Below are 10,323 nucleotides of genomic sequence, written 5' to 3' on the forward strand. Positions count from 1 at the left end.
TGTACCAGTGTACATCCTCTGGTCTAGCTAGACTTGCAAGGTAGAATTCGTATCATGATAGTGGGAGCAGGAGGAAACATTTAGGAACCAGAGGAAAGTTGTATTTTTATCGTTGCTACATCGCCCCCTCACAATTCTGATGCACAGTGATACTGGAGGACTGAGTAGAACTGCCCCTGTGGTTTTCTGAGACTGTAACTGTTTATGGGAGTAGAAAGTCTCATCTTTCTTCCAAGAAGGGGCTGGAGGTTTTGAACTACTGACCTTGCAGTTAGGTGATAGTAGAATATCCAACTGTTTGTGCCACCAAGGGCTCCCCATATTAATGGCTTTTCCCAGTAAGTTAGATGTAGTAAAAACATCTTGAAGCAGCCCAATCATATGTTCTAATGTGTTGTTAATTTAGGGAAAAGTTCTGCAACATGTTAAACATAATGCTAAGAAAAATAAAAAGCAGTTAAAAGCAAAAAGACAATGCAGTAATTACAAATTTATGTTCCCCTGTAACACATCCTCCTGAGTTTACATTTAGTGCAGTGGGAAAAATCGTCTTGAATTATAGAAGGTCTTCAGAAAAGCATCTGCTGCATAAAATGTGACCAACACAGCGAGGAGGATATGTTATTCCTCCGGCCACCGAGTCAGAAATGCACCCTGTCCAACATGACGTCCCCCACCCCCCACCCCCATGTGGAACATCTGAAAGGAAGCTGGTCTCTGGAACACATCTCTGCCACTGGCTGAGGCCTCATGGGCCTCTTGGGTCTACCGGTGCCCCACACACGCACTGCATGCAGTAGACACCTTTTCTGCTTTACGAGATTTCTGGTAAACCCTTTGGACGGTGGCCAAGGCAGGGCTGTATGTCAGCAGATAGAAGCTTTCTTTGGGAAGGGTTGGTTGAAGCTGCGAACAGGGGTGATGTGAGCTTTAAGAGGCAAGAAAGACGAGTGGTGATCGGTGCCTAACCTGTTGAGCATGATCTGTGCCACTGAATTGTTCGAGTACGAAGGATTTGAGACATGCATATGTATATATTTAAATATCTTTATGCAAATAACATTCTTGATATATTTAAAACACAATTTCAAAAGAGCAAAATGAAACACAAAATAAGAGTTAAAAAGAAATGAGATCAAAGCCTGGGAAATGCTCCCACTTGAGGCAAGAGAAGAGGAGCTCACAAAGGAGGCCTTTAGAGGTCAGCCAAGTAACAGAGAGGAGGCCAAAGAGCTCTTTTGCATCCTTTCTACATCCTTTCTACATCACCCAGGCCAAGGGAGAAGTGTTTTGTTGTTGTTCCTTCAATAAACTCTTCATTTTTTTAATTGGGGGCTCTTACAGCTCTTATAGCAATCCATACATCCATTGTGTCAAGCACATTGGTACATATGTTGCCATCATCCTTTTGAAAACATGTTCTTCCTACTTGAGTCTTCGGTATCAGCACCTCCAGGGAGAAGTATTAAGTTGAACCATATGAAATGACCACTTTTCGGCAAAGAATGTTTGCCCATTGGCACTCTCATATGACAACCTAAATGCAACCCTTATCGGAGGCACAAATGGATTGCATGGGACTACTGACCTAAGAGTTGGCAGTTCAAACTCACCAGCAGTACCGTGGGGAACGGAGCTGTTTCTGTAAGGACTGCAATCAAGAAAACTCGATGGAAGAGTTCTACTCTAACTTGCCGTGAGTCAAAAGTCATTTCACAACAACAGGTTGCCTAAAGTCATCAAGTGGAAGGGTAGGTGTGCAAGGAAGGTGTGAGAGCCTCGGCTTGTTGCCTGTCATGGGGAGGTGAGCTGGGGATGGTGGCAGGGAGTGGGGAGCACCCAGTGTATTCGCTGCTGTGGAGAAAGTAGAGCAGAGTGGGGCATGGCCCTCAGCACTGGATCCTCCGGCACTGGGGGAGGTTGTGCACTGAGAGAGGGGATTAGTTTGCCTGTGAGCTACAGCTCTGTCACGATTGCCTCCTCCCACTACCTTGAAATGACTTGCTTTCAGGCATGTCTCCCACACTGCAGGATGAGCACCCCAGGGCAGGAGAGTCTCTCCGGTTTATTCCCAGCATGGAGCCCGAGTGCCTGAAACACCCGTGAAGGCACAAACACAGGGTGACGGAATTCCGGTTGATGCCACTGGTATTGAACACAGGTCAATCAAAAGGAACCAAGCAGCCATCTAAGTGAGATACCAACTAAGTCCACTTTGAGGAAGCACACCATCATCGGTTACCAAAGGATTGTGAAGCATATAATCTGAGGTTGCAGGGGGGTTAGTATCAGAGCCTGAAGTGTGAGCATCTGGTTTGCAGTCGGCTATGGATGACGGTGGGAGCCCAAGATTCATTGGTGGAACTAGACAGGAAATAAACCTCCAGCGAACTCCGTCTAGCCACAACTGAGGGATAGGAGGAAAGTGGTCACTAAATGGAGCGCATTGGTGAGGGGAGTGTAGCAGGTCAAAGGCTGAAGCCTGACCGGAAGAGTTACAAATTCTCAGCAGATTCCCCCTAGGATGCACGCTGCACCTGATCTGGTTTCCAAAAACTTATGTGTTTGGGGGTTGTATTGTTTTGTCTGCTGTTTGTTTGTACATATTAGGGGGTATCTCAGGAGTATTACGTCATTGGGGGTCACCCTCTCGAAGTTATGGTCTATGTTTTGGGGGGTATGAAAACCAAGACTGATGAGCCTATAGAGTCAGCAAGTGGAATAAGGGTTTTGGGGGGAGAGGGACACAGAGGGTTGGGGAGTGATGACCGGGAGATGGCATCCAGAGGTCCATATAGAAAAAGAACATTTGGAAACGGACTGTGGTAGCAAATGCACAATTCTGCTGAATGTGATGGAACTATGGAATGATTTGATGTATGTATCAATCCCAACTGTTTAAAGGAATTTTCATGTATATATTAATAGAGAGTGATTCCCATAGAGAACTAGCATCTGGGCCTCTCCAAATCTAAGAAATGAAATCAATTCAAAATCAGTTTCCATGGAGTCAACTCGGACTGATGGACACAGCGAGTGTGTCGGAGTCCAACTGCTTCATGGGACTTTCAGAGGTTGGTGTTTTGGAAGCAGAGCTGTCAGGTCTTCTTCACAGGTGCTTCTGGGTGAGCTGTCCTCCAGTCTTGAAGTGAGCAGCAGCTAAGGAGCCTAGGCAGTGGCACCACCCAAGGACTCCAAGAATAAGGTAAAGGATACCGTGTTTTTCAGTGTTATTTGACCACATTGCATTTTCATGCAATACTGCCCAAGTTTGGCACCATGGATGCATGTGCATGTGTCATGCAATCCCATTGACAGAGGTTAAACTGAAATAGATCAACGTGCTTTAATGAATAAGAAATGAATACTCTGAACCACATTTTAAGATACATGTATTAAAACAGGAGGAGGACAAACTGCTTCCAAGGTCCTGGGAAATACTTCCGAAGAACCAAGCACTTCTAACTAACTGGTGCATTATTAATAATAATTTAATTATTCATTAAAACAGGTTCCCTGAATATATGGGTGAGGCAAGAGACGATCAGCTTAGTTGAGCGTATACACTTGAAAGTAATATAGCAACATTATTTCAAATATACCCAAACTTTTCAATAAGGCAAAATAATTCCACCATTTTATTCTGTCGTTAAAAGACTATAAACAATTCACGTAATTCACTAATGCATCTCAAAATATGTGAAAGGTATTGTGTTTGGGGTCACGTGAGACAAAGATGAATCAGGCAAGGCAGGCGCCATTTCTATGAGTTCGAGTGTTACAACACCTAGATGAGATTCAATGCATATCCTTCGAATTAGAAAGTTGGAAGTGGCTTATGGAAGACACAGACAAGTGCTGGGGGCTTCCGAGGGAGGGAAGTTGCTCCCAGACACAGGGTGAATGATGTCTCTGTGAAGGAAAGTCTACTGGGGGAGACAGTTTTCATGCCTGTGACCTTCCGCGGTCCATCACCTGGGTCGGTTCAAACCACCAACTTTTTGGTTAGCAGCCCCAGCACAGTTCTACTGTGCCATGCATTGGCTCACCATGAGTCAAAATGGATTCCACCAGAACTGGTGGTAGGTAGGTAGGTAGGTAGGTAGGCAGGCAGGCTGGCAGGGCTCAACTGTGAGGAATGGCATTGCAGATGGGAGTGACAGCAGGAAGGCAGACAGACCTCGTGGGAGGTACGCCATGATCATGTTTTCATGCCCCACCACATGTTGGTAAGAATGACTATATAAACTGAAGATCTCAACTTGATTCTGTAGATAATCAAAGGCTACCAAGAATCCAAGAAGAGTGATTGGTGGAACAGGATAGGACAGTTGGTGTGTGGGAGGTAGAATTGACAACTGCAAACCCAAAGAATAGGACATTGTATGAGGCTTTAAAGGAGAGTTATGAGTTAAAAGAAATCATGAGTCTTGAAAAACATGTGAAGTCCTCCTACCTAAACCTTGAGCAGCCAAGGACGTTCTGGCAATGTGCACAAAGGGAGCCGCTAAGTGAATGTAAATGGAAAGCACCGACCAATGCTATGGAAAGCCGTGTGGGCACAAGATCACCCCGGCTGGGTCATTTCGGGTGTGAGGAGTTGGGAAATCTCCTGACAGTATCCCTTTGAACTCACCCTGGGACACTGGGTCATCATCAAGCAGTAGCTCTGTAAAGGTACCACAGCAGTAAGCATGTGAGCCGGACAAACATGGTGTACTGGCTGTTGCCACCAGGGTGACCCCTGGGGTTAAACGCCTACCGAGTTCTCTCATTTAATTTTCAAATCAGCTTCACGTGTGAGGCTACGTCCATTTTGTAGATAAGGGAACAGGGCTTATAACGGTATAAAAACAAAAACAAACCAACATAATTTTGAATAGGCCACTTTGTCAGCAAGTATTAGGGCCTCCTTTGAACCCAAGGTTTTCTGTGCCCAGAATCGCCGGCTCCTTATCTGTCAGTAGGCTCTGCTCCCTACCCAGGGCCATTTTGAAGGTCCTTTGGAAAGGTACCTTTTAAACCCTGAAGTAAGAACTTTATGAGCAGGCATGTTTTGATTAAAACAGCGGTTTTCAACCTGTGGGTCGTGACCCCTTTGGGAGTTGAATGACCCTTTCACAGGGGTCGCCCAATGCATAACAGTAGCAAAATGACAGTGATGAAGTAGCATCGAAAATAATTTGATGGTTGGGGGTCACCACCACATGAGGCACTGCATTATAAAGGGTGGTGGCATGGGGAAGGTTGAGAACCACTGGATTAAAGGATGGTAGCTGCACCAAACATGGGCTCTCCCAAGCAAGCAGGGCAGTGATGAGAAGCCCCCAAATTAAGGAGGTGGTGGGAAGAGAGCAGCGGGAGATGTTAAGGACACACTCTCAGGACCTCCAGTTTTGCTTAAGGCCACCTCTGGTCTCAATTAACTGAGAGTGGATCCCTCCCCACCCCAGCTGTCCTCCTAAGTGGCCCCAAAGCAGTGAGCTTTAACTCTACAAAGGAGGATAAGGTCCTGGTTTCCGTTCCTCCCCAGCTGCCTGCACTGACCCTCTCATGGCCAGGTGCTTGTGCTGATGGATAGGCCTAGTCAATGCCTCTAGCAGCAACCCTGCCCCGCAATCTGGTCTGACTCCCGAGGCTTGTCCTGTCACTGAGAGAGAATCGCATCCAAGATGAAGCCAGGAGGCCTTCCATGTTCGTCTGGCTGAGGGAGCCTTTGGCTCCCCCACCACCACCCACCCCCCAGTCTGTGGGATGAATCAGTTCAAAGACAACAGTTCTGAAGTCACGGGGTTCAGAACAGTTCTCACAGGCCAGAGTCAGAGTCCGTGCTGTGGAGTTTCTTTTCTTGTCCACGAAGTCTGGTTGGCCGGAGCATGTTCTCCCAACTGGTCGACCCGTCTCATGCTGGAACTGGGTTACAAAGCCCTGACGGGTGGTCAGCCTTTGTCTTCTGCCTCCAGGTCAAGAATGTCGGGCCAGCGTAGAAGGTACCACTTACCTAGCAGGTGATACACTTTGGGTCTGAATTCCAAGTGTAAAGAAACATTGGGAGTGGCAGCTTCTGCTTAAACTACCAAGAAAAGGACCTTTGACTTCAGCATGGCTGGACCTCTGGAAAGCTGGTGTGCACGCTTTGGGCTGCCCTCCATTAAAAGATGAAAACTCTAAGCGGGAATTTTTCCTGGCCTCCAGACTCCGGCAGGCCTTTGGTTGGGTGTCTGAGATGTGGCCCCCTGCTCTGTGTGCGAAAGGCAATGAAAATCCTTACGATGGGAGGATCTGGTGCGCTCTCATTTCCTGAGAGCTGTTTCCCCAGGAAGGGAAACGTCCTTTATTCTTCCTGAGAAGCAGGGTCCTTTGCTCCCAGAATCTCAGGAGCTGCTTCACCTGCCTGAAGAGCTAGCTCAGGACGGGACTCCCTGGCCTGGTTCTGGAACTGTCAATTTGCTTTTCAGCACTGTCTCGATGACTCCTGGTGCAGTCACCACCCTTTACCTCACCCTTCCTAGCCCCATCCCTCCTTATGCAGGTTTCTCAAAGAACAGAAATGCACTCAGTTACCTTCTGGAGTAGGTACTGACCAGATGGCTTCAGGGGCTTCTTGGGGACAGAGTGCAATCTGCAAAGAGTCACTCTTGGTTCTGAGGCCTCTCAGATCCAAGGAGCCGCTGACTCGCCCCAGGAACAGAACGTCGCAGCTTGCACTGAGCAGTGTGCTACATAATCCTGTCTTAAAAGAAAGAATCCTCCCTAGAGGTAAACAAGGACTATCAGAAGGCTGCAGTGCCGCCGCCACCCTCGCCAGGAGACACATGACCACAGCAGAATTGTAAAGAGCTGGCTGCAAACAGCACATGGAGACGTCAAGATGCAAAAGATTTCCAGGGGGCTTAAAAAAAAAAAAGCCAATTTCAGAAGCCAGGGGGAGTCAAGCTCTAGACACACAGAGAGCCCGTGGAGGGCCTCTTCCCCTGTCTCTCTCTCAGAAAGAGATGTCCCGAGGCTCCTTGAAAACGGAAGGGCTCACCTGAGAGGCAGGGAAGCATCCTTGCTGCAATTAAAGCCCAGAAAGCCGCAGCAGCCAGCTGTGTTGATACGCCACCTGGGAAAGCAAAGCGGAGCTGCTTTGCCATCATGAAAAGCAGCAAGTCCTATTCATCCCTGCGGTGCTCCGGCAACCAAGGAAATGCTGCAATCGGCAGGCAGATCCTCTCCTCTCAGCAGGCTCTTCCATACTATCCTCTGCTCCTTCCCCAGAAGAGGGGGGCTTGTGGGAAGCGGCTTCTTTGACCAGTCCCCTAGCTCTTCTTCAAGGGGTGCTCTGCTCCCAGCTCTTGCTCAGGAGAAGTGAGTCGGGCAGAGTGGGCTCCTTAGGTCACCAGTCCTGCTTTGATCATTCCCGGCATCTGGGGACGTTGGCAGGTTGGGGAAGTGACCAGAGCTGGCTAAGCAAAGAATGCTTATTGGGACTGGGTTTATAGCAAAACCCATGTAGTGCAAATGACTGATGTGCTAATGGCAAGGTTAGAGGTTCACATCCAACCATCGAAGGCCGGAAGAAAGGTCCAGGGATGTCCTGCTGCAAACTTAGCCATTGAAACAACTGAAGTGGACAGTCCGTCTCTGAGACAGACGGGATTGCCATGGGTCGGAATCCACCAGACAGCAACTGGTTTTACTGGTAGCAGAACGGAGAGCAAGCTCGGGACCCTTAACTTGTTGCCAAGAGGGAATGAATGTGAGCGCAGGGTGGTCAGGCTGGCTGATTTCGCAAGAGAGGCAGGAAATCTATATTTCTGTGGGAAATGGCCCATTTTTAAATGTTTGTTTAACATCCTTAAGAATAGTTTTGTAGGGCAAAACTCTGCCAGGCACCTCCTCTTTGTTCTCTCTGCTCTATAGGGAGGAGCTCCTGCAGGGCACAGCCCAGCTGCAGGCAGCTCCTTTGATGGAAAGTTGGTGGAAACAGGGTCCCGGATCCCTGGAGGGAAGGCAGTCTGTGCAGCCACCCAGAGCAGCCAGCTTCCAGCCAATCCTGAGCCTGAAGAAGAGATTTCCGCTTTCAATCCAAGCAATAACTATGACTGCTTCACGAGAATCATTTCTGGTCCAGGTCAACTTAACCCACCAGTTACCACCGAGACAACGCTGGCAACCCCGTGGTTATCAGGGTGGAGCTGAACACCACAGCGCTTGTCAGAAGTAGCTTGCCAGGCGGTATCTCTGGGGGGCCTCAAACTCCCAACCTTTTGGGCAGCCGCTAAGTGTATTCCAAAGAGTAAGAAGACGCACTCTGTTGAAATAAAGGCCAGGGGATTTGTTGAAGGTTTGAACTGGGGCACTTCTAAGCTCCCAACGTGAAATCCAGTGCTTCAGAATGGTTGAGTAACAGGACTGCACACATAAAATGTTGACTGTGGCAAGATCACGGAGGACAGAGCCCAGACAACTTGAAACCATGCTTTACAATGATTTGGATTGATTTGTTTAAATATAGGACTAAGGAGTATGTTAAGAGGTGTCTTTAATTTTTTCATTTTATTTTTTCCTTATTTAAAAAAATTCTTTTATTGCGAGCTCTTATAGATATCATAATATTCCATAGTTCAATCCCATCGAGCAGTAATGTACAATTGCTGCCACAGCCAGTTTCAAAACATTTTCTTTCTTCTTGAACTTAAGAGGGAATTTTCAGAACTGATGAGAAGATTTCTAACAGGGGCCATATGTCAAGACCCTCCTATAAGAAGAACCTTCTTTGCATATCTTTAGTTGAACCACAGACAAAAATATTTATTTTGTTATGTTCTTAGGTCTCTATAAGGGTTTAACAGTGCCAAGGAAATAAACAAAAGTTGAGATCGAGTCGGGCCTCATATCTGAGCCGTTCATTATGATACAAGCCAAAGCCCTCCATTTTGTAACTCTCACACATTCTCTTCTTTTGGTCGCGGGTGTTATTAACATCCTTTTATCACAATTATATGGATGTGTTATTCTGCAGGAGCTCATGATGCTGACACACGATTTCTTAGAACACTAATTACTTAGGCAAGCCTTCAAGACCCATTAGTGTTAGGAGCCAGGCACTATCTGACCCCTTCATCTGTTTTGGCTTATTATTTAGCTTCGAAGGTCCTAGGAGGGGATTTGTGGGGAACAAGGCTCTACTAAAGGAGCAGCTTGACTGTTCAGAAGACTGGTTCAGGGTATGAGCTTCGCCCATTTTAGAAATGGATCTCATCTATGTACATAATTTTTTTATAAACATGAAATTGGGCTTTGGGGTCATGACATTGCTATATACTCCATGCAATGTTTGATTATTCTCAGCCTTATCACTACAACAATGAATATCATTAATTCTGTCCATAATGCCTATCAACTCCAGGATCTATTACTTTGATGTATCTGCAAGGAAGTAAGAGTCATGGAGGATATTGAATGTAACTAAGTAGCCTTCAGACTGATCTTTGTCAGGTCTTGTGCTACCTCCGCAAAGATTGTTTACTTAGAGCAGCATAAAGTATTAGCAATGACACATACGCTTCTTTGTTGAAGCAAAATGAAATGAAGAGTTATAATGACCAGTACTGGTTACTGATGGGCTCATTTAATAACTTCATTTTCTCTCTAACTGTCAGAAGAAACTGGGAGAAAATAATTAGAATTCAAGGAGTTTTCATAGAAAACAAACTATTAGGAAGGTTCCCACAGGTATGTAATCAAACAAAAGAATAAAATTAGTTGCAATTTATAAAGGTACATTTAAAAGCATTTCAGCAGGTTGCTTGAAGTCCTGTTCTAGGGTCTTGGGACTGTCTACTTCAGATGTTGTGTGTTTCTGGCTCCCTGAGCATTTTTTTTGTTTTGTTTTTAAAATCATTTTATTGGGGGCTCATACAACTCTTATCACAATCCATACATACATCAATTGGATAAAGCACATTTGTACATTCATTGCCCTCATCATTCTCAAAACATTTGCTCTCCACTTAAGCCTCTGGCATCAGCTCCTCATTTTTTCCCTTCCCTTCCCGCCCCTCCCTCTCTCATGAACCCTTGATCATTTATAAATTATTATTTTGTCATGTCTTACACTGTCCGACATCTCCCTTCACCCACTTTTCTGTTGTCGGTCCCTCAGGGAGGAGGTTATATGTAGATCCTTGTAATTGGTTTCCCCTTTCCACCCCATGCTCCCTCCACCCTCCCAGTATCGTCACTCTCACCACTGGTCCTGAAGGGATCATCCGCCCTGGGTTCCCTGTGTTTCCAGTTCTTATCTGTACCAGTGTACATCCTCTGGTCTAGCCAGAC

This window comes from Echinops telfairi, unplaced genomic scaffold (assembly GCF_000313985.2).
Source record: "Echinops telfairi isolate 266 unplaced genomic scaffold, ASM31398v2 ScPeMD7_7469;HRSCAF=8507_1, whole genome shotgun sequence".
In the NCBI taxonomy this organism is placed as follows: Eukaryota; Metazoa; Chordata; class Mammalia; order Afrosoricida; family Tenrecidae; genus Echinops; species Echinops telfairi.